Below are 26426 nucleotides of genomic sequence, written 5' to 3'. Positions count from 1 at the left end.
AGACCTGTCAGGAAGGAATTGACACTGTGGTCTCAATTGAAGGCCCACAATCCCCACCCTGCATATTCTTTTGAGCATAGAGGAGTCATTTCAGTGCATTCAGGTCAGCCCACTGTTTAGTCCTGGGAGGAATTTCACACCTCTTTCACACCGCTTCTCAGGCTGAGCAGAGGCTTCGAGTTAGCAGAGGATAAGGCTAACTAGCCTAATAACATTTCAAGCAGGTGAAGGGTAACTTTCTAAAGGTTATGCTTCCTTATAATTTATAAAAAATCTGGTTTAATTATTTTTCTAGCTGGTCCCATTGGAGAGTCAAAGTATTAGTTTTATAATCTGTACTCTGGCTGTCTACGTAGGACAACTAGGCCTGCCATAGAGAAAATAGCTTGTAGAGCCTAATCACAAGGGACAAGGTAACTTTGCTACCTGTCCCACTTTTAAATACTTTGCGCCCTATCTTTTGGACTACAAGGCTTACATAGAGTTGACCTATAAAAGGGAGATTTTCATCTATTAAAAAGTGTTATATTTGCAGGTCGCACTGCAAGTTTTTCACTGCAGCAGTCAGACTACAATAGTAGACCTGAAGCCATGTTTTCCTTGTTACAAAAGTGTATGGCACAATAAGTGCTGCTGTCCACAGATGACATTTTATTTTGCTATGCTATAGGATTATTTTCTGCACCATATACTATGGCGTTAGACCAAAGTTAAAAAAACGGTTGAAGATTAGCCAATTTCGGCTTGTTTTAGGGGACACAGCACACACACTGGGCACTGGACAACAACACTCAAAACGGGGCATTTTTCCCCACACACCTCTACTGGGTAGCATCTATTTTCGTCCTCCTTTCCCTGTAACTACAGCTCCACCTCATTCTGAGGCACACTTCCTCCTTATCACGGATACACTCTAATCCTGCACAACCGTTTGCTGAGAAGCATATGCAAAGTTTTTCGGCTACTTAAAATAAGTTTCCCTATCCACATTTGGAACACAACACATGCTCATCATTTCACACTATGTAACACTATGGCCCTGATTATGAGTCTGGCTAGATTCATGGGGGCGCCGTGGAGGTAGTCCATCACCATCACACCGGCGGTCCGACCGCCCCATTATGAGTTGGGTGGTCCAACTGCCCTAGGACCGCCACCAGGGAACTGCTGTTCCCTGGTGGTGTTGTGGTGGTCAGAGGCTGCAATATGCTCGGCGGGACTGCTGCAGTCCTGCCAAGCATATTACAAGTTTCCTCTCCACTGGCAGTGTCATGGAGGCTCCTCCTTCATGCACACCGTGGTGGAGAGAAAACCACGTGTTGATGCACACAGGAGAGCATAACATGTGCCCCCCTGTGTGTATGCATAACAGTTCCTCCATGGCATGGACTTTTGAGTCCATGCCATGCAGGAACCATGTTGTGGGGTCACATTGTGGCGCCTTTTCCAAAGGACCGCTGCCGGACAGCCACGCCAGCTGCCCGCCAGACCACTTTTATGTAGTAATCTGGCAGGCAGGCAGCAGCGAGTCTGAATGGTGCAGGGGCGCAGCTGTGGCGTATCACCCGCTCCCTGATCACTGAAACACGTAATCGGGCGCTAAGAGACTGATTGTCTAGAATCTTTCACTCCACACTTGTTCTTTTTTTCTTTGGTTATTTGAGATTTCACAATGTTCAATGATGGTAAACAGTTGCTTTTGAACTCAGTATTAAGACATATACAATTTGTCAATCAGTGGTGTAGCATGTTTCCAATTATTACTGTAAATCTGTTACACCTCAATAAAAATTTGTTAACCAAAAAAAGAATGTCAAATATTCACATATATTGAGTGATAATTCACACACTGCACCATGGCACTAACTTTTTCAGGCTGGATCTGGAGAATATGGAATTTTCTGATCTCTGGGTTTCTGCTTCCTTTGTGCCATTAAAAATGGACCAGAAATGCCTCCAGCTTGTAAGACGTCCGCATCTATTTCCTTCTAATGACCTACTCTCATAGTGCACAATGGGGTTTTACTTTCCTCATTTGGGCTCCTTGGCAGTTGCTCCTCGTGCTGCCTTATTTTTTCTATGCATATACGTTTTCTGTTGTCCTAACTTGATGTACTCTCCATCTGTAACCAGTAATTGTGTGAAATGCGTTATATGCCTCTCTTCTCCATTTATTTAACTGTATGAATTATTTTACCCAGGAGAAGCCCAAACATCCCATACTACACTGGAGGGGGCAAACAGGAATTCAGCCCGTTTGCACCAGCAAAAAGGGCAGACCACGCACAAACCACATTTTGCGATTTGCTAACCTATTAGCAACTTGCAAAATATGGTTTGCGATTCGATATTAGGAGGGCGGGTGCCAAGGACGTCCCTTCCTAATAGTGAGTGCAAATGGCATGTACCATTGATTTGCAACCGTAATTGCGATAGTAAAACACTAGCAGTTAACCCCCCCTTTTCAAAAGGGTGGTAAACCATACGCTAACAGGAAAGGGTCCCCAGAGGACCTCTTCCCCTTTGTGAATGGGTGCGAAAATATTATTAACCCCTTTCGCTTCTAGGCCTTTTTTCCCCTGTTTGAAGCCTTTTTTGGCTATTTGGAGTAGTTCGCTCTTAGGCCCCTGTAACCTTTTGACCACATAAAATGTATCCACACCAAATTATGCTTCCTTTTCTTTCAACATCTTGGGGATTTTAAAGGTATCCAGGGTTTGTTCATTCCCTTGGAGGGGACTCAGAAATTAGCAAAAATACAGCTAAATATATTTATTTTTAAATGGGAAAAAAGTGCTGGAGATGAAAGTTTCAGTTTTATCCCCTGCAAATAGAATCAACAAAGGGTTTGTGGTGCTGAAATCACCATCTTCTCAGCATGCAGGTACTGACAGCCTTTTGTCAGAAAACTAACATTTGTACACAGTTTTTGAATTTTACTGGGATATAGCCTATTTTTTTGCTATTTGTGTGCTCCCAACCTCCTTCCAGCTATTGGTAGAAATGGGTATAAAAGCAATAATGGATCCTGGAAAGCTAAACATTTCAGAAAAGTAGACAACATTCTGAATTCAATAAGGGGTAATTTGTCTAGATCCTTCAAGGTTTTTGTATAGATACTAACAGTTGAAAGTAGTACAAATTGAAAATGAGTTAAAATAACAGCCATTTGTGCCAACATTTTCTCCTGTAACTTCTTTCTAAGTATGACAAATGTTTTAAAGAAATATACTGTTACATCTGCTGGACCCTTCTGGTTGTTAGTATATATAGGACTTGTAGGTTCACCAAGAAAACAATGAACCCAGAGCCAATAACTGAGTAGCATCTTGCAATGGTTTTTTATTGTGTACCTGGTATATAGCAATTCATTTGGGAAAATATAAATAGTGAAAAATTGTGAAATAGTGAAAAATCGGTGTGAAAGATACCTATGTAGTTCTGAAATGGGAACAAAATATAGAGTTTAGAAACAGTAGCTATTTGCACTTCTTCGAAATTGTGGGTACCCATACTTGCATGCAAAATTAATTAATAAAAGTTGCTCTACAACCCTGTGTTTCCCTAGTTATCCTGATAAAAATGGTACCTCACTTGTGTGGGTAGGCCTAGTGCCCGCGATGGAAAACGGACCAAAACGCAATGTGGACACTCCACATTTTTACAGTGAAAACAAACCCTTTTTTTGCAAAGTGTCTAGCTGTGGATTTTGAACAGTAGCTCTGCCGGCACCTGAGGAAACCATGGCAAACCTATACATTTTTTTAAAAAGCAGACACCCAGGGGAATCCAGGATGGGATGACTTGTCAGGCTCTCACCAGGTTCTGTTACCCAGAATCCCTTGCAAACCTCAAACTTGGTAAAATAAAAACACATTTTCCTGAAATTTCTGTGATGGAAAGTTCTAGAATCTGTGTGGATCCACATAATTTCACCCACCCCGCATTCCTTGGAGTCCTCCAATAAAAATATTACCTCACTTGTGTGGGTAGGCCTGATGCCGCGAAAGGAACTGGCCCAAAACCCAACGTAGACACACCACATTTTTACAGTGAAAACTGAACCTTTTTTGCAAACTGCCTAGCTGTAGATTTTGATCCCTAGTTCTGCTGGCACCTAGGGAAACCTAGAAAACCTGTAAATTTTTTTAAACGAGTCACCCAGGGGAATCCTGGATGGGGTGACTTGTCTGTCTCTCAGCAGGTTCTGCTACCCAGAACCCCTTGCAAACGTCAAACTTTGTCAAAACAAAAACACATTTTCCTCACATTTCTGTGATGGAAAGTTCTGGAATCTGTGTGGATCCATAAAATTACATCCATCCTGCATTCCCCAAAGTCTCCCGATAAAAATGATACTTCACTTCCCCTAGCGGCTCCTGGAGGGAGTGCTGCAGGGCGTTGAGGTGGGGCGGGGGAAGGGGCAGGGTGGGGGGTAATAAACTCTGGCATACAGCCGATCGGAGTTAGGTAAATAAATAAATAAATAAAATGAATTAAATTGCGCGAGCTGCAACACCAAATGCGTTGCAGGGCGCGCAATTTAATTTGTTTTATTTCTTTCTTTCTTTACCTAACTCCGATTGGCTGTATGCCAGAGTTTACTAACCCGACCCTGCCCCTCCCCTCCCCCTGCCCGCCTCACCACCCTGCAGCACTCCCTCCAGGAGCCGCTACTGCTCACTTCTGTGGGTAGGCCAAGTGCCCGGGACAGGAAACAGCCCAAAACGCAATGTGGACACACCACATTTCTACAATGAAAACTGTCCCCTTTTTTGCAAAGTGCCTAGCTATAGATTTTGAACCCGGTCTCTGCCGGCACCTAGCAAACCTATACATTTTTTAAAACTAGACAACCAGGGGAATCCAGGATGGGGTGACTTGTCTGGCTCTCACCAGGTTCTGTTACCCAGAATCCGTTCCAAACCTCAAACTTTGTAAAAATAAAATAATTTCCTCACATTTCTGTGATCAAAATTTATGGAATCTGTGTGGACACACACAATTTGACCCACTCCACATTCCCCAAAGTCTTCCAATAAAAATGGTACCTCACTTGTATGGGTAGGCCTAGTGTCTGCTACAGGAAACAGTCTAAATGCAACATGGACACAACACATTTTTACATTGAAAACTGACCCTTTTTTTGCATGGAGCTTAGCTGTAGATTTTGAACCCTAGCTCTGCCGCCACCTAGGGAAACCTAGCCAACCTATATATTTTAAAAAAATTATACACCAAGGGAAATGCAGGATGGGGTGACTAGTATGGCTCTCACCAGGTTCTGTTACCCAGAATACCTTGCAAACCTCAAACTTTGTAAAAAAACACTGTTGCGTTCTAATCTAGGACCCTGATCGATACTGTGACCTTATGCCCCTATTCGGCTATAAATCCATTTATTCCCTATATTGGCATAACCGATCAAATGCAATATTCAGAAACTCATCTTTGGCCTCACACGAACAGAGCCACATTTCAGAATAGCTTTCTCTGCCACTTCCTTTGCAACCAATTAGTGCAATGACATAGCAGAAGTCACTATCTGAGATTCCTAGATTAACACTCCGAGTTCTTCAACAAGATAAAAACTCAGCAAACCTGGAAATCCCCGCTTGCTGTGTTTTGATTAGTAAAAGAATTCTAATGAGCACTGATAGACGATCACTTCCTAGTGACATCTTTATTGACGTCTTATGTCCAGCAAACTTACGTCAACCAAGGCACCTTTCAGGTATAAATACTACCAACGTTGCCTTAAGCAATGTTCTGTTGCCCATCGCCTGAAGCTGCTGTTATGCTGATGATACCATAGCTGCTATCGCTACTGCTATCGCTGCTAACTAGCGAACGATGGTGTGGTGAACTCAGGAGCTGAACAGCCGTCCCCCTGCAAGAGCCCAGCAGATGCAAGCTGCCCGCGGATGCTGCCCCTCCTCCTCCTCCTCGACGCGCTGAGAAGAGACGCTGTCTTTCTCCTGCAGAGAAATCCAGCTCCGGCGTTTCTAGTCTACCCTTGCGGGTGACTGGGATATCGAGTTCTGAGGGAGATACCAGACCTCCATCATTCTATTCCAGAGGTATGGTGTTGACTAAACCCTTAGAGAGAATTCTTGAAGCAAACCTTGGCAAAACCAACTTAAACTAAAGCTACTTACTTACTCCCCTCCCACGTATTAGGCTTAGGTCCGGTACACTGGGGTAGGCGTAGTTAGAAGCACCAGTTGAGTATTTTAGCCAAATGTATATATGACTGTATATATGTTTTATTCATTTTAAACCATTGTATGGCTAAGAAACCATATCAATGCTTTTACAGTATTATTTCGCAATACTTATCTTACTGTACGTACTTTTTATAATAACAAGTCTTGCTATTGTGGCAATTCATTTCTCTTGTATGAGAAGAAAGACTGTTCAATAAATGTTACCCTTTATTGACAAACGCCCGTCTCTCTATTCTCTACATATTGTGAAAGTAATCTGCACCAACCTGACTGAGTAAAATAACTGTCTATTGTTTCACACGACCCTAGAGATTGACTCTTGATCTGAGGAGCAAAGTTGTCATGTTGCACGGTTGTTGAAAAACTGAATCCCTTCTTGGCTGTGCCAGGGAAGCTGATCACTTCCTATTCAGTCAAGAAAGTTTCCAGTGACCTCTGAGCTAGTTGGTAACAAACCCAATTAAGTTTAGCATAGTCAGTGGAGGCCTGGAAGATCCGCACTTCTACGTCGATACTACTGTTTATGTTATTCCAATGCGCAGGGCCTATTGGGAAAATAGGAACTACACTACATGGCTCCCAAACGTTTGGTAAGGCGATAAACTAATGCAAGACGTTAGAGTAACTCAGTCGTGCATTTTTCACACAGACCCCTTTCCCCCGTAAATACTCTAATAGACGTCTGGAGTGGGTGAAAAGTTAAAATCCGCCCGACCTTAGTAGGAAGAGATTCCTATGTAAAGCTCTGGTTTATTCAACGTTGAAGGATACAGTGTTCCAAAATATTGTGCACCTAATCTTTGTCTCCTTGGAGACCTTCTCTGCAAAACCTGCATTTATAAAATGTCAGACAGTGAAGAGGAAAGGGAAGCAGCTAGACTAGCGTCCCGACTGATATAGGAAGACTCGAGTCTCCTACAGACTGACCCGGATGCTATCGACCTCCCGGTCCACTTAAGAAAATCTATAACTTTAAAACTTATAGAAAACGGACTGACACCACAAGGTGGTACAGTAATCTTCGTGATAGAGGCACACGATTATCGGCAGACAGAGGTATTCTATTCATGGATAAACTTTCCAGCGGCAAACGCTAGAACAAAAGAGTTTCACTATTACAAAATAGAGAAACCACCGGAAGAGTACGCTCCTTTCGAGGAGACTGAAATCCCACTAAAATTCCAAGAGCACCTGCTCTGGTTTAATGGCGCTCTAAAACACAATGATCACATAACTAGGCTTGGTCCACTAGGTAGACCAGGAGCAACGTGGCCGGTTCTAGCCAGCTACACACCACATCCGGACATTGCAAAAATGTCTAGAGAAGAGCTGTTAGTACAGCTAAAAACACTTATAAAAATACATAGGCAATTAGTCCAATATGTAATGCGGACTGCAACAGTCCAACCAGCTGTTAATGTACCACAGCTGACCCCTCATCAGGGGAACACTAATAAAATTACACCACAGAACATACAATCATGTCTTGGTAAAACACCCATAAAACGGGAACAAATTCCTTTCTGGTTAGCACAGAAAACCACTCAAATAGAGGCAGTATTTCCGGATACTACCCCTATCGAGAAACACAGAATCTTGACCATCTGCCTTCCTATGGGAATCGCACCACACGTGGAGGACTGTGACACTTGGGGTACAGTTTTTGCTTCCATTTACACAAAAACACATGGTGTTCCGTCCATGGCGGTAATACCGGATGTGCTAAAACAGATTCAGAATGAATACGGTCCAGAGCCCGCTTTAACTCTTGGTATGAAATTACTGAAAGACTTCAAGCAGGTCTCGGCTATATTATTAGCCAACATAAAGGGAGAAGCAGCATCTGTGGCGATCCGCCAGAAGTTGAAGGAAACAGATATAACAGATCAGCCAGTTGAGCTTGCCAGAATCATAGAAAAATGCTATGAAGAATTAGGTAGAGACAGCTTGGGTGGAAAACCAGTTAAGCCCCAACTGCTCGAAAATCCTGAAAAATTATTTATTAAAAATATTTTAAACACTCCTAAAAAGAGCTGGGATGGAAATAAACAATCCACTCCCAAGGAAAAAGTTTTCCAGTCCAGAGGAAGGTCTCCTCGAAGGATGGAAAGAACTCCGACTCGAGAACCCCAGTCTCCCCAGAGGGACCCCTCTGAGAAAAGATATAACCTTAGAAATAGGGATAATTTGAAAAAACCTGATAGATATTAAAGTATTGATACACGTCCCTCTCGATCTTTTTCGCAGAAATCGGAAAGAAGAGGACGGCCAGACCCAGGAGAGCACACCAAGTCCAAAGACAAGGAACCTGCTCAGAGTAAAAAATCTTAATTTCCAAAAAAGAAGGTAGCCAGTATTAGAGTAATCAACGATGCCGAGAATACTGAGGACACAGTTGAAAAACGGGGAGTGGGCACAGACAATACTAGACAGTGCAGCAGAAATCAGTATAGCCCGCAAGATCCTGATGAGCCATCTGGAGACAGTGGACACGAATGAATACATTCAAGTTGAAACTGCCGACACCAGACTTAGCGAGCCCCATAAAATATACGAAATAACATTGCGTATAGAGGGTGATAAGACTAGGAAAATAAAGGGTCTATTTTGGGATAAACTCTCAAAAGGTTATGATATTCTGTTAGCTGAAAAAGATTGGCCCCCAGAGTTTGTCAGGGAGTGCCCTCGTGGCGAAGAAATGATTATGCCTGCCTTCTCGAATCACATTCCGATTCACAAAAAATATACTTATGCAGGGAAATGGGCAGTAGCCCAGGCACCGGCATTATATAAAAATCATGTAGGATGGGATGAGGACTCTCCTCCTCACAAAATCCAGTTAAAAAGTGAACCAACTGCACAAAGGCAGTATCCCATTAAGCAAGAAGCTAAAAAACAAGTCAGGGAGATCTTAGATCAACTTGAATACCAGGGGGTGATTGAAACATGCACCACTCAAATGAACAATCCTTTGTTTCCTGTCTCCAAAAAAGACAATTCATATCGTCTAGTTTTGGACTACAGACACCTTAATGCATGTTACAAAACATTTGCAGTACAAAACTCGCATAGTGCAGCCCTAATGAATAATATAGTTAGGAAAAAATATAAAACGACATTAGACATATCTAATGGTTTCTTTTGTCAAAACATTGCACCAGAAAGCAGATACTTGACCGCTTTCTCAGCATTTGGGTCGCAGAAAAATTTCTGTCGACTCCCACAGGGGTTCAAGAACAGCCCAGGACTATTCTCAGCTGGAGTAACAGAGTTACTACAAATATATGATGATGAGGCATTATCTTACGTAGATGATATCTATCTCACAGACGACGACTTGGATACTCACTTGAAAAGAGTGAACACCATTATACTTGGGTTCGCAGCAGAGGGTTACAAATTCAACTTTAAAAAGTCTCGAATTGCCCATCTGACAGTATTATTTTTGGGATACGAATTATCAAGTGAAGGAAAAAGCCTAGCGGACAACTTCTTAGAGAAGTGCGCTGTACTCCAAGCTCCAAAAACGATGAAGAATTTACAATCCATACTAGGTTTTCTGAATTTCGGAAGAACATACATTCTAAATTACGCAGAGAGGGTTTAACCTCTCTACAAACTAATTAAACCTGATTTTAAACAAATCAATTGGACTCAAAAACACACAGAAATTTTGAGATCACTGCAAACAGACATGTTAGCTAAAACAAAATTAGATACACGTGACAACACACGCGATCTTGTAATCCGAGTCATCCCAGGAAGATGCGGATTCACGTACCTAACCTCTAATGAGGGTGAAAAGGTACCAATTTCAATTAAATCTCACTTGTACACACAAGTAGAAAAAACATTCAGTCACACAGAAAGAACTGTGAAAGCAGTGCAAATTGCATTAGCAAATGAACGAGAACTAGCACACGGCAAACGGATTAATATCCTCACAGCGGAATCCGCCTTCGAGGCGCTATTCAGCCCAGTAAACCTGCCTACAGTGTCACTGGAACCGAAATGGATACAGTATGTAGATTCTCTAGGAGCGGAAGACGTGAAATACTATTTCGCCCCGCAATTCGAAGAACTGAATGATTTAGAATATGAAGAAGAATATCCTCTGCCAATCGAACTTCTGCCTCTCCCACAGTACGCCTGTATAATCTATACAGATAGATTTGTACAGCATTTCAACGTAGAGAGCAAATCCTACGATGCAGCCTGTGCGATTATTAAAGGTCGTTGGCTGTGGGGTAAATTCAGACCGAAAGTAACAAAAACTGAATCAGTAAGAAACTGTTCGGCTCAGAGAGCTGAAATCAGATCTTTAAAGATGGCGCTCGAAAATGCAGAACGTGAATTCCCGACACTAATCGTGTGCGATTCTCATTTTTGTGTCAACTCTTACAATAATAAACTGCAGAGTTGGATTGAAAACGATTACAAAGATGACACAGGTGCCACAATAAAGCATAAATTGCTCTGGAAACAGGTAGTTCTTTTACAGAAAGAACTACAAAAGACTCACGTGATACACACACAGAGTCTTTAACGTGATGGCGTTCACGTTGCAGGGAAGTCATTGGCTAATACAGCCATAGCGGAAGCAACTAAGCTGGCTTCCGTAGCCACAAAAAAGCGTACAGAAAAATACATAGACGGGGAAACCATGCTGGCAGTAAAAACGACCGTAAAAGGTGACTGTGCAGCACTGCCTGTGAACTATCCACTCAATTATGCATATGTAATCGATGCAAACTCCGTTCCTTTTGCTCGAATCCCTGGAGTGGGGGATAGGGTAATTCCAAACACGAACCGGAGAATATTATTAATAGCAGACGCACACATGGGTGAAGGTCCAAGGCACATTCAGATGAGGGAATCTCTGACTGAATTGCAATCAGTATACTGGTGGCCGGGGATGAGCGTGCAACATCAGATATATGTAAAGAACTGTCCGGACTGTGACAGGGATCGCAGTAATGAACCGGTCCGGCCTGTTGCACAGTTACCATTTATAGAAAGGGTAATGAAGTCCGCAAGCCATTCAGCGTCCTATTAATCAGTTAAGACTAAAATCACTTAAAAAAAGTGGCCCCAGCGCTCGGCTGACGCCAGAACGGTTATAAAAGATCTGCGAGTCTTTATCGGCACATACGCAATTACCACGTTCCATTCTGACCAGGGTCCTGCTTTCAGCTCTCGAGCTTATAAGGAGGCCATGGCCAGCATGGGAATTGGGTTGCGGTATTCTTGTCCATCGCACCCCGAAGGGAATAGTGTGGTAGAAAGAAAAAACCGAGACATAAAGCGATCTGTAACAGCGAAGGTATTAGGTTCAGGCGCTGGGTGGGTCAAACATTTAATAAGTGTCCAGACCAGTCTTAACAATTTGCCAAGAAAATCTCTAAAAGGTTTCAGCCCATACAAACTATTGTTCGGAATTAGAATGACAATTCAGGACTTAGATAGTCAGATATCAGTGGTACAAGAAAAAACAACAGACTTTGACATCAAAGATCGTTTGACTGTTTTACAGGACTTGAATGAAACAAGAAAATCCTTAAGTAACATAAAGTTAAAGCAACAGCCAGATACCACTGACGAGGCACCACAAGCAACAGCCCCAGCAAGGCCTGTCTGGATGCCAAAGATTGGGGATCTAGTCAGAGAAAAAATAGCGGTGAAGAAGGAATTTGGGCCTTCTTACAAAAAAGCAGTACCTGTCTTGGTAGTCACCGGAACAAGATCAGTAGTACTACCGCCCCTTGCTGGTAAAAAGGAGAACAGAGTCGTATCTATCGACCTGGTAAAACCACAAGCATGTGGCCTATAATCAACAGTAGGCCCAGTGGACTCCCGAGAAACAACAGAATACCCAAACTTGCAACAATCCAAGAGGTTCAAACTGAAAGACTAATCACATTCGATCAGCCTGCAGTGCACAGAGAAGGACTATGCAATAATGCCATGGAACTCGTGCCTCTTGAGACACAGATTGAAACAGTTCATCAAGAAACACCAGTCTACAATAATGTGGCATCAGAAAGTGCTACCGAAAGACAGATTGAAAGAACAATCCCAACAATTGACAGAACTGCCTCTGGTTATTTCATCGACTTCGACAACTTCTCTGAAGATCAAAACGACCCAGAAGTGATGCCAGAAACAAAAAAGACTTTCAAAGAAAATACAACGGAACTCTTTCAACAAATCAAAGAATTATATCTGGATTCACCGTTGATTGAGCATTGGATTATTTCAGGGGTATTCATACTCCTACTATGCCTAATTTTAGTTTTAATTTTAGGAAAGTTTATTACAATTGAATGGACACAGCAAGTCAGAACATCAACCTAGTCCTCAAACCACACAGATCATCCCACGTGAAGAAAAGAGAACTGTCAACAGTAAATGTCACAGCCATTCTATTACCCGGTGGGGTAGTATGGGAGAAAACTGACTATGAGATCTATGGTCCGGTCGAGATCCTGAAGTATCCTCATCAACTGAAGGTTTCCTTAAGTGACTTTGTAAAACCTAGTACATTCTCTGATGATTGGGACTTTGACAGTATTAATGACATGATGTCTGATTTAGTAATGTCAGCTAGATTCACAGAACATGATTATTTACAAGGTTCGTCTAGTTATGAACAGTTATTCTGTTTTACACATTATGGCGATCATTATTTGCATAAATCTGCACAGCTTAGAAATGTTTTTAAGTATAATCAATGGGAACATTGTGCTACACCACCTAAAAGCAGTTCTAAAACATTCTTTGAGAAATTCAAGTACTTATCAGGGTTCAACACCAGTGCTGCAGAAACGTTTTATTACAAACTGTTAGATAAAACAGGAATGAAAACAATGCTGACAAACACTAAATTAATGTATTCAGAAGCATTTTATGAAAAAATGATGACATTTGGTTTTGATTATTGGAAAAATAACATTGAAACAAAAACCATTTGGGGTACAAAAGATTGGCAGGTACAAGGCCTAGAAGCACTATTCAGAACCTGCATGATACCAGAACAAATTATGTTTTTAAATGACACAATTCACCAAACATCCTGTCTTGGCCTAGCTAAGATCAAAGACCTTAACAAACCGTCTATTCCAAAGCCAATACCTGATAATGCAACTACAGATATTGAAATAGACGTATCACAAATTTTACATTTTAACAGAACACATCCTGATTGGAAAAAGTGGTTAATCTGGCCTACTGACACAAACAACTGTCAAGATAGATTCCTGAACAAAACACAGGGGTTAAAAATGACCAGACAAGACCCTAGATACTCCCAGAGACAACATCCAGGGATAGTAACAACATACAGAGTAGGGAAACTCTGCCTCGAATGGCTAGGATCATCCACACTGGCTGAAATTAAGCAACACTTATCTTTACCTAAAGATGGTGCTGATTTGCGCGATTTTATTATGGGACCACGCAAACAGCGTCAAAAGCGTTTCATAGCGACCAGTATCTATGCTGCGTACAACGAGGCTTGGAAGGTCACACAAATTGAAACAGCAGAAAAAATACGAGAAATTGATCGTATTAATTTGGAAAAATCACTTTCTGTAGTGGACAATGGGTTAATGACTCTGTCCTCCAGAATATATTCGTTGGACAATATTGTATCCTCTGCCTTTGATATAATAGACAGAGACTTGCTAATGTTACAGCATGGCCAGTCGCAATTACGTTCTATTGTACAATTAGGCTGGACGCTGCAAAATCTTCGTTCAGGCTATGTGCCTTGGCGTTTAATCAACACAACGTCATTGTTTTCCATTTTTAACCTTAGTGATAAACAAATCAGCTTGGCACAAAAAGGAGCATACTATACAATCCTGAGCATCGAAAAACTTGAGAGATTACCATTGACAATGTCAGAAAGTCCTGTCATTGAATGGATAATACACAGAATTATCACTATTCCGATAACAACTTTACGATTTAAAAAGTGCCTTGAATACATACCTACTGGCCAGTATGAACGATTGGGTAAAGGATATGTTAAATCAGCATGGAAATTACCATACACACATTCATGCTATAGTGACAGCGACAAAAATGTATTTCTTAGTGGTAAAAACTGTAAACGTTCACTAAGCGGTATACTTTTGTGCCAGGGTATTAATTTACATGGAGCTTGTGATGGAAACTCTAACAACCTTTCATGCCACCAGCTTGTCACACCTGCAACTCGGATAGAGCCCTTCTTTATGCAACTCGCGAATGGGAGTTACATTCTAAGAACGGATCACAGATGTTGTGGCCTTGTTCCAGGGAAAAGTTATCTCGTAAACGTAACTTCCATGGTCAAATGCTGTATGCAATCATTGTTCCCGAGCGGGCCTGGAGACATAGAGACTCCCATCTGGCCTTGTCTGAATCTCTATTCTATACGAATTGATACTTTAAGCAAAATGAAGTCTGTGCTTTTGCAGACAACAGTGCCCATAACGTCATCAAAAGAGACGTATGATCTCCTAGTTGCAAGGACAGCTACGGAGGTTCATGACCTTTTATCAACAAATTGCCCCATGCATTTCGTAGAAATGTTGAGCCAACTCCTTAACATGTCTAGTGCCACAGGCATCCCAGGCATATTTAAGACGATTTTTATGGGACTGCTAACACCATTTCAAGCAATTCTAGGAATCGTTCCAAATTTTGTCCACTCTGTTTTTGGCGGCATACCCCTATTTTTGGGACTTGTAGCAGGGATTTTATTTTTGACCCTCCTGCTTCGTTATGGCAAGCCACAGCTCAGACATGACTCCTATGGGAATGGAAGAGACAATCCTAGCAATCCGCTACCGGGATAGAATAACTAGAGCCCTTGGATTGGCCAGGCTGAGAGATCTAAACATGACCTGGTTTCTTTCATTCAGACCGATATGGCAAAATTGCATCTTACCTGTACTACGATGTATGCTATGCGGAGATGAGTGCGTGTTGGACATCTGTCTTTCACTTCCATCAGCAGTACCAATGGATATCGATACTTTGCTAAGTCCGATAACGGCTCACGCATTGTGTTGTCCCCAGCGGCTACCAATCCTGATGACGGCATTCGTTGAGACTCCTGTGCTACGACTAGGTGGTAACAGTGGAGCGAGTGACAAAAGCAACATCACCCAGGTACGACCTTCTGTGAGCATTGCTGATCCCGACTTTGATGACAGCAATCATTCTCACACCTGCCAAGTTACAGCACTATCGAATTTGGTCGAACTGTCACCTGATTTTGTAGACCAATTCTTTGAGAGCCTGTCTGATATGATGTTCTCACCCGAACAGAAACAATACCTTTTTAGAAGCATTCCGACACACGGCGTTCCCATGAACTCTAAATTCGGCCTTCAGTTTTGAACAACAAAAACTGCTAAAAGCGTTGGAACTCGATTTTCCCCGTTCAAGCATTATTTCTTTTGAATTGAACACTTTTTTAATATTCACCATTTTTTTTGGCACAAAGTATTCTTTGCTTAAAGTAAAAACTATTCTTAGAGAACAGAAGCTTCAACTTCTATTTCTAAACACATCTAGAGACATAGCAACTTTGCACCAGCCTCTAGCACATGTTATTGCAATGCATTTATATGTGATGATTTATCTCGCCCTTTTTCTGTTTCAGAGATATTTCATGTGTAATTCTTTTGCATAATCGTTCAATGATTTCATATGCTATAATTTTTGAATGATTTCTATGCTTCAAAAACGTACAATACCTAAATTTTCACGTATTACAAATACGCCTATTTCAAATGCATATATGTATTTTGGGGTGGGCAATGTTACACATGCATCTTATTGCTCTAGTTTTAGTAATTTGATGGACATGAATTCGTGGAGTGGGTGTTGAGTTCTAATCTAGGACCCTGATCGATACTGTGACCTTATGCCCCTATTCGGCTATAAATCCATTTATTCCCTATATTGGCCTAACCGATCAAATGCAATATTCAGAAACTCATCTCTGGCCTCACACGAACAGAGCCACATTTCAGAATAGCTTTCTCTGCCACTTCCTTTGCAACCAATTAGTGCAATGACATAGCAGAAGTCACTATCTGAGATTCCTAGATTAACACTCCGAGTTCTTCAACAAGATAAAAACTCAGCAAACCTGGAAATCCCCGCTTGCTGTGTTTTGATTAGTAATAGAACTCTAATGAGCACTGATAGACGATCACTTCCTAGTGACATCTTTAATGACGTCTTATGTCCAGCAAACTTACGTCAACTAAGGCACCTTTCAGGTATAAATACTACCAACGTTGCCTTAAGCAATGTTCTGTTGCCCGTCGCCTGAAGCTGCTGTTATGCTGATGATACCATAGCTGCTATCGCTACTGCTATCGCTGCTAACTAGCGAACGATGGTGTGGTGAACTCAGGAGCTGAACAGCCGTCCCCCTGCAAGAGCCCAGCAGATGCAAGCTGCCCGCGGACGCTGCCCCTCCTCCTCCTCCTCGACGCGCTGAGAAGAGATGCTGTCTTTCTCCTGCAGAGAAATCCAGCTCTGGCGTTTCTAGTCTACCCTTGCGGGTGACTGGGATATCGAGTTCTGAGGGAAATACCAGACCTCCATCATTCTATTCCAGAGGTATGGTGTTGACTAAACCCTTAGAGAGAATTCTTGAAGCAAACCTTGGCAAAACCAACTTAAACTAAAGCTACTTACTTACTCCCCTCCCACGTATTAGGCTTAGGTCAGGTACACTGGGGTAGGCGTAGTTAGAAGCACCAGTTGAGTATTTTAGCCTAATGTATATATGACTGTATATATGTTTTATTCATTTTAAACCATTGTATGGCTAAGAAACCATATCAATGCTTTTACAGTATTATTTCGCAATACTTATCTTACTGTACGTACGTTTTATAATAACAAGTCTTGCAATTGTGGCAATTCATTTCTCTTGTATGAGAAGAAAGACTGTTCAATAAATGTTACCCTTTATTGACAAACGCCCGTCTCTCTATTCTCTACATATTGTGAAAGTAATCTGCACCAACCTGACTGAGTAAAATAACTGTCTATTGTTTCACACGACCCTAGAGATTGACTCTTGATCTGAGGAGCAAAGTTGTCATGTTGCACGGTTGTTGGAAAACTGAATCCCTTCTTGGCTGTGCCAGGGAAGCTGATCACTTCCTATTCAGTCAAGAAAGTTTCCAGTGACCTCTGAGCTAGTTGGTAACAAACCCAATTAAGTTTAGCATAGTCAGTGGAGGCCTGGAAGATCCGCACTTCTACGTCGATACTACTGTTTATGTTATTCCAATGCGCAGGGCCTATTGGGAAAATAGGAACTACTCTACAACACAGTGTCCCCACATTTCTTTGATGGAAAGTTCTGGAATCTGCGTGGGTCCACAAACTTCCAACCACCCGCCTTCTCTAAAGTCTCTTGATAAAAACGGTACCTCACTCAAACCCGCGAGAGGCAAAGGCCCTAAACGTATTGTGGAGACTTCAAAATTACCTATCATAAAACAACCTGGCTTGTGGGGGCACCTGGGTTTGTAGCCCTTGGCTTAGCAGACATCTAAGGAAAAATACCAAACACACACATTTCTGAAAACTAGACATGCTGGGAAGTCCAGTGAGGTATGTCTTGTGTGGATCCCCCAGCGTTTCCCTATCCAAAATCCCCTGTAAACCTTAAATTTGTCTGCAAAAATCTAATATTTCTTACATTTTTGTGTGGGAAAGTTGCCGGATCACTGGACTGACACATATTTCATACCACCCAGCGTTCCCCCAGTTCTCCCAATAAAAATGGTACCTTACTTGCGTTGCGTGGATAGGCATAGTGGCCGCAGCAGGAAATGGCCCAAATCGTACTGTGGAGACTTCAAAATTACCTATTATAAAACAACCTGGTTTTTCAGCGGGGGCACCTGGTTTTTTGGCCCCTGGTGTTCGGCCATCAATGGAAACCTACCAAACCCACACCTTTCTGACAATTAGATGCCATGTGAAGTCCGGTGAGGTATGGCTTGTATGGATCCCCCAATGTTTTCCTACCCAGAATCCCATGCAAATCTCAAATTTAGGTGAAAAAATCACTTTCTCAAGACATTTTTGTGTGGGATCAATGTGCCTGCACAAATGTCCTACCACCTAGCGTTCCCCTTGGTCTCCCAAATAAACATGCGTAATGCCGTGCATGCAATCGTCATTGCATTGGAAATGCAAAAACGGCCTAGGAAGGTTGGGTAAGCTCTTCCTCACCTCCCGAGGCCAAAAAAAAGGAAGTCCCTCTGCTGTCTGCAGCAGGGGGATTTAGTGCCCCTGTACTCATGATGATTCAGAAAAGGGGGTGGTGATGAACAGAGTGTCTGAATTAAGCAGACCACTCTTACCCAGTCCAAAGATCAGGGCTTGATCCATCACCGTTATTTATCTCACTGCACCATCCCAGCTCAGAACCTGGCTATATGCAAATAAGTCTGTCCCTGGCCCAGTGCATCATGGGAACAGGGCAGACTAAACTACCAAGCCAATTCTTCACCAGAAAGGAGACAAGCTACCGGGGACCGGTTTCTGGCATTTCAGCCGTCTTCGGCCCGGCTTGCTTGAATCCTGATGTTGCAGTGAGAAAGGGACTCATGTCTGAGTATACCCTGCCACACCTATAGTGGCCAAAAACGATTCAGAAAAGGGGGTGGTGATGAACAGAGTGTCTGAATTAAGCAGACCACTCTTACCCAGTCCAAAGATCAGGTCTTGATCCATCACCGTTATTTATCTCACTGCACCATCCCAGCTCAGAACCTGGCTATATGCAAATCAGTCTGTCCCTGGCCCAGTGCATCATGGGAACAGGGCAGACTAAACTACCAAGCCAATTCTTCACCAGTACTCATGATGGAATTGTTCTGCCATGAGCACAGCAGCACTTGTGCTCATGACGTAACCATTCCAGCATGAGCACCAAAAGGGAGCTGTAGTGGTCCATGTCCCACTGCCCGCCCATAAAAATTAAACTGAAAAGTTTAATTCTTCTTTTTTAAAAGCATCCCGTCTTCCTTCAAGAAAAATGGGATGCATTTAAAAACTGCTTTATTGAAAAATCAGTCACAGACATGGTGGTCTGCTGACCGCAGCACGCCACCATCCGTTTGAGTGCTAGCCATATCCAATGGGGTCACAAATTGCGCTTGCTTCATGAATATTGATGAGGCATGCAATTTGCCACACCATAGGGGTTTGCAAACAGTGTCTGAGACACTGTTGTACATTGCATTTTGCGACTCGCAAATTGCTAATTGCAAAGCAACGCAATTTGCGAGTCGCAAAATGCATGCTTCTTACATCTGGCTTGAGGTCTTTTCATGTTACAGAATACTGTAAATTAATAAATATAAGGCATGTCATTTGAAACTAATATTAGGTTAAATAACTAGCATATGAAAGGAATATTGCTCTAATGAATAGATCCATTTTTAAAAGTCAGTGCTTTACATTTTAAAACCTCCAAAGGAGGAGGGGGCGTGGCTTGCAGCCGGTGAAAATGGCCGCTTGCTGAGGGAGCTCCGGAGTAGAAGTGACCCTCCTGAAAAATCCGACCACTTATCCTGATGAATAATGGGAGGCTGGAGCGTCCGTGTATGCCCGTGATCGAGCGACATTGAAGGACACAACTCCGGTGAAAATCTGCAGCTGTGGACCGGAGTTAATCGAGGCCGTGGAAAGGGGGCCTACTTCCGCGACAGGAGCCGGGGCCTCGAGTGATTTGCTGACCCGGAGACTCCCCGAGAGAGGTGCGGTGGAGGCATCGTCGGAACTCAAAGGGAAGGACAGAGTCTATGGATTGGCGAGTCTGTTCCCCGCATCCCTACTAAGCAGCACGACACTGAGGTGGGAGTGCACGAAAAGAGCCCGTACCGCAGGACGGGGGACACGGGCGGAGCAACGATCTGCGGGGCCGGAGCAGACACCGGAGTACTAAGCGCGGAGGTCCGTACAGATACTGATTCAGAAAAGGGGGTGGTGATGGACAGAGTATCTGAATTAAACAGAACACTCGTACCCAGTCAACAGATCAGGGCTTGATCCATCACCGTATTTTAGCTCACTGCACCATCCCAGCTCAGAACCTGGCTACATGCAAATTAGTCTGTCCCTGGCCCAGTGCATCGTGGGAACAGTTATGTTATGTTATGTTATGTTAATATTATTTTTATAGCGCTCAGCTGCCCCAGCAAAGGGGCGTCCTGGCGCTTAGACAGGTACTATAACATAACACACAAAAGGAAAAAGAAAGGGGGGCGGCTACTCGGAAACAGGGAACAAGAAAGTTTTAATAGCACGCCTGAAGGTGAACAGATCATTCAGAGCTCGGATGTGCACCGGGAGCGAATTCCATAGCCCCGCAGCGAGCACCCGGTAGGAGCGGCTACCCATTCTACTAAGTTTGAAACGGGGGCAGACTGCCAGATGAAGAGCCTCTGATCTTAAAGATCTCAAAGGGATGTAGGGGATAAGCAAGTTAGCAAGAGCCGGCGGCGAAGAGATTTTCATGATTTTAAAGGCCAGACAGAGCGCTTTAAACTTAATCCTCTGTCTGACCGGTAACCAATGTAGGGCCAAGATGGTGCCCGAAACAGAACAATGTCTGGGAAGACCAACAATGGCCCGCGCCGCGGCATTTTGTACCCTTTGAAGCCTGGATGCCTCAGCCTGGTTTACCCCTAACATCAGCGCACTTCCGTAGTCCAGCCGGGATAAAACCGAGGCTTGGACCACGAGCTGCCGGGTGGGAGGGTCGAAATATTTCAGGACCGGCCTTATGCCACGCAAGATACCGTAACAGGTGGCTGCAACCTTCTTCATGTGGCCTGTGAAGGTGAGCGTGGGATCCAGTCAAATTCCTAGGTTTTTCACTTCTGAGGCTGGGATAGGAATAATGCCCAGCTCTGGAGGCCACCACTGGTCTCCCCATAGCTCAGCATGTTTCCCCAAGACCAGCACTTCAGTTTTGGTGGCATTCAACTGTAAGCAATTGGTACAAAGCCAACTCGCTACTGCCACAAGTCCTGCTCGGAATCTGGGGGCCTCCACTTCAGGGTCTCCACTCAGTGTCACCGCCAGCTGCGTATCAACAGCATATGAGCTCATCGTCAAACCCCACTGTTTGACGACTGCAGCTAGTGGTTTCACATATAGGTTGAACAAGGTGGGGCTCAACGAGGAGCCCTGTGGGACCCCCAGGCCCAAGGGATGGATAGTAGATTGGCAGGGTGGTATTGCCACTTTAAAGGTTCGATCTGAAAGGAAGGATCGAAACCACTGAAGAGCGGTGCCTGCTACTCCAGCTTCCTCTAGGCGTTGGATCAGTATATGGTGGGACACAGTATCGAAAGCAGCGCTCAGATCTAATAGCAGGAGCGCTGCCGTACGTCCGGAGTCAATCACCAGACGTAGATGCTCGATAATATAGAGCAAGGCGGTCTCGGTACTGTGTCCTGGCCGGAAGCCATTTTGGCTGGGGTCCAGTATCTGATTACGGGCAAGGTGAGCAGACAAGATTGAGTTAACATGTGCTTCGGTAACTTTAGCAGTCCAAGGCAGAAGAGATATGGGGCGGTAGTTCTCAGGCAAAAGGAGGTCGGAATTTGCCTTTTTCAAGATTGGGGTAACTACCGCCTGCTTCCACGAGGAAGGGACCGTTCCAGTTGACAGCGACATGTTGATTAAAGTAAGAATTGGAGCTCGACACAGTGGGGAGAGCGTACTGATAAGAGCTGGCTTCAGCGGATCCAGAGGAGAGCCTGATTTAATGCTGAGGCTAAGTTTGTCAATAGCCTCAGTAGACAGATCAGGTAAGAAGGTCAAAATCTCGTACCCCAAGGAATTAGGGTCAACTAACTCTGGATCCGGCCGACACGGGTCAAATCTTCGATATATTTTCTGCACTTTCTCCAAAAAGAAGGTTGCCAAATTCTCGCAGTGGGAGTCAGTGCAGATCTCTGCTGAAGTAGCTCTCTTATTCATGAGGTCCTTGAATATTAATTTAGAGGGGTTAGTACTGGCTTGAAATTCCTGAGCATAGAATGCGGCCAGTGTTCTGCAGATTGCCCTGTGATAGAACTTGAGTTTGGCAAAGTACAAGGTTTTCAAGACGGGATCATAAGATCTTCTCCAGTCCCTCTCCGCTTTCCGACAAGTTTTTTTAAGCTCCGCGAGGGCATCATTATACCACGGGCTGGGCACCTTTGAATGAACTTTCGACCAGCGCATGGGTATAAGAGAGTCAAGAGCGTCTGAAATCCATGTGCAAAACAGTTGGTAACCATGATCCACATTCAGAAAAGCGCTCAGGGGTTTCTGCTCCAGTAGTCTATAGAACTCTTCAAGTTTAAGCTTGTGCCAATGTCTTTTAAGAATTAGCCTATCCACAGGTTTAAATGGCTTATCGTGAATAGGACAGAAAACTTCCACCAGCAAATGATCCGTCCATCCCATCAACATCGGGTCAGACACCTTCACCCTCTCAAGAGTGGAAAAAAAGGGATCGAGAATATGACCTCCAATGTGAGTGGGAAGAGTAACTAGCTGGACAAGTTGAAGAGCTTCAAGATCCGATAGCAAGGTGTTAATGGCTGTGGATGACCTGTTGTCAAAATGAACTACCAAGCCAATTCATATACTGGAAAGGAAAGAAGCTGCCGGGGACCGGTTTCTGGCAGTACAGCCGTCTTCGGCCCGGCTTGCTTGAATCCTGATGGTGCAGTGAGCAAGGGACTCACATCTGAGTATACCCTTCCACGCTTATGGTGGACAAAACGATTCAGAAAAGGGGGTGGTGATGGACAGAGTATCTGAATTAAACAGAACACTCGTACCCAGTCAACAGATCAGGGCTTGATCCATCACCGTTTTTTAGCTCACTGCACCATCCCAGCTCAGAACCTGGCTACATGCAAATTAGTCTGTCCCTGGCCCAGTGCATCATGGGAACAGGGCAGACCAAACTACCAAGCCAATTCTTATACTGGAAAGGAAACAAAGAATTGGCTTGGTAGTTTGGTCTGCCCTGTTCCCATGATGTGCCACTTTCATAGGGTGGAATAAAATGTTATCTCTACGATACTAGGACCGGCTGGTCCAGTATTGATTTGTCTAAGAGCCATTCATTTGCTTATAATTCCCCCTAGGATTGGTTTTTCCTGTTTTTCTCATTTTTTGATTGCGATATTTGTTCTAATGTTGTTTGTGATGTATTCTTAGTTTTTTGTAATGTTTGATGCAAGAAATTTTCTTTTTGTACTGTGTAAAGAATTTGTTTTTCATGTATGTACAAAGTATATATAGGTGTGTAAATATTTAATGTATTGTTGTTTTCTGTCATATAGCTTGTCATAACTTGTAAAAGATAAAAAACATTGACACTAAGTAGGATGTCGAGGGGGATCACAATAAATTGATCTTTTCCCTCCTAATAAGCTTTTGGAGATTTTATGGTTCGGGCAATTTGTGTTATATATTCTATAAAGGGTCTAGCCCCCACCACGTGTTTATGGACCTATCCCCATTTGTTCTTGGAAGTTGGTACGATGGCGGCATAGCACTCCCTAACTTGCACCTTTATTACTGGGCTGCACACCTCAAAGTAATAAATCAGTGGACACACGCCCCTCGGACAGACCCAGCATACAGGGTAGATTGGGCTTAACTAGGCACGGACAACATGTTAGCGGCCCTATATAACAGGCGGCGTGCATTGGCACTAGCGGGCCCGAATAAACACACTGTCATGCTGTGGTATACAGAGCAGGCACACCTAGGGTGGAAGGGGGTTATAACCAGGCTTACACCTCTGTGGGACACAAAACAGCTAGGGATCCTCAGAAACAGCAAGGGATTCGGTCGCTGGGATAGCATAGGGATCTCCACAGTTGGAGACTTATGGGAAAAAGGGGCGATCGTCCCATTCGACCAGCTTAGACGACAATATGATCTTGCACCAACGGAGACATACCGTTATATACAAATTAGACACGCACTCCTAACAGCTCTTCCACAGACCGAGAATTTGCTGGAGGCATCTCCATTAGAAGATAGGCTCCTCACAGACTTTATGCCTAAACGAGCCACTTCCCTCACCTATCGCAAACTAATAAACAATATGTCAGACCCCACAGCAACACTACAAGAGAAATGGCCAACGGACATTGAGGCTATGGATGAGACAGAATGGCAGATGGCGCTCGCCTCTCCTAAGGAGGTGGGAATATCAGCCAGGCTCCGACTGGTACAATTTAAAATTTTGCATAGAGCCTACCTCACTAGATCCACACTTCATAAAATAGTTAGGGCGGAACATCCGTATTGCCTAAGAGGCTGTGGAAATGAGGGAACCTTTTTTCTCACAATTTGGGACTGTCCTCGATTAACGGAATATTGGCGCCAGATCCTGCGCACAATATCTCAAACACTACATGTCTCCCTGATGCCTGAGCCGTGAAGATGCCTCTTCAACATCTGGGAACCGGATTACTTGTCTCGCTATGGGCAACTCTGGGCGACTCTGGGCATCATGGTGGCCAAAAGGAATGTGGCTCAAAAATGGGGGGCGGCAGAGTTACCATCCTTGGGTGCTTGGTGTAGAGACATGGATACGACAATGATTACAGAAAGAGCGGTGTATATATAAACAGGAAATGCCCTCACAAATGGACCGGAGTATGGACTAAATGGAATACTTACAGAGGGGATATTTGTGACCCAGTTACCGAATCAGACAATGACTCTGAAGGGGATTGAGAGGTCTGGAGGGGGGGGGTGTACTAAGGATGATGTTTATAGTAAAAGAAGTTCAGATAGAAATGTATCTACTGTACAAATACTATTGGATAATTGTAACCTTGAAATTTACCTATGCCAACTGTCTTTCTGTAATGTGTACCAAAACAAATAAAAATGTTTTTAAAAAAAATAAAAATCTCCAAAAGACATATGACTTAAAAAATATCATCTTGTTCCTTTTGCCCAAAACTTCAGCTCTGATTTAGGATCCTATATTGACACCCTTATTTTCCTCCTTTCACTCAATGTTTAACTGAGCATGGTAGACCTAATTTTTTGTTTTACTGAAAATAAGAACAATAATTTTACCAAATGTTTTCCTCACTCAGCCCGACACTGTTCAACACTGTTCAACATTTACATGGTCCCGCTTGCACACGTCGGCCGACAGCACGACCTCAACATAATCTCCTACGCCGACGACACTCAAGTGATCCTCTCCCTCACCAAGGACCTCATCACCGCCAAAGCCAACCTCCATGAAGGAATGAGGGCCGTCGCTGACTGAATGAAGATCAGCTGTCTGAAGCTGAACTCGGACAAGATGGAGGTCTTCATCCTCGGCTCCAACCTGTCAGCCGGGGACGACTCCTGGTGGCCAAAAGCACTGGGGGCAGCCCCGACCCCCAACGACCACGCACGCAACCTGGGAATAATCCTCAACTCAACACTTTCAATGACCAAGCCAGTCAATGCCGTCTCCTCAACACCCTCTGCATGCTCCGTAAGATCTACAGATGGATCCCAACAGATACAAGAAAGACAGTCACCCAGGCCCTCGTAAACAGCAGACTTGACTACGGAAACGCCCTCTACGCGGGAGTCCCGACCAAGCTCATAAATCGACTACAAAGCATCCAAAACGCCTCGGCACGACTGATCCTCGATGTATCACGACACGGCCACACCCCCCCACCTGAGAAACCTGCACTGGCTCCCCATCAACAAGAGGATATCCTTCAAGCTCCTCATCCACGCACACAAGGCACTCCACACGACCAGCCCAGCCTACCTCAACAGACGGCTCTCCTTCTACATCCCCAATTGCCAGCTCCGCTCCACCGACCTCTCACTCGCCACCGTCCCGTGCATCAGAAGAACAACCACCGGCGGGAGATCCTTCCCCCACCTCACCGCCTAGACATGGAACACCCTCCCACTGAGCCTACGACAGACCCAAGACCTGCTGACCTTCAGGAGAACACTAAAGACCTGGCTGTTCGATCAGTAGCGGCCCCCACCTTCCCCCCCAGCGCCTTGAGACCCTCACGGGTATGTAGTGTGCTTAACAAATGACTGATTGATTGATTGACTCAGTTTTAATTATACAACTCTACAGGGTGGCTTGTCTTCATTTTG

At 43.8% G+C, this 26426-nt stretch overlaps 1 protein-coding gene across 1 annotated transcript in view; it reads left to right on the top strand.

The window, feature by feature from the left end:
• The window catches only part of LOC147683307 (phospholipid scramblase 1-like), a 488116-nt gene that overhangs the window by 454508 nt on the left and 7182 nt on the right, over positions 1-26426 (top strand). The gene's annotated exons all lie outside the window — the stretch shown is intronic.

This window comes from Lissotriton vulgaris, chromosome 11 (assembly GCF_964263255.1).
Source record: "Lissotriton vulgaris chromosome 11, aLisVul1.2, whole genome shotgun sequence".
In the NCBI taxonomy this organism is placed as follows: Eukaryota; Metazoa; Chordata; class Amphibia; order Caudata; family Salamandridae; genus Lissotriton; species Lissotriton vulgaris.
Note: the sequence above shows the minus strand (reverse complement) of the source record. Positions and strands in the feature narration are given on the sequence as shown.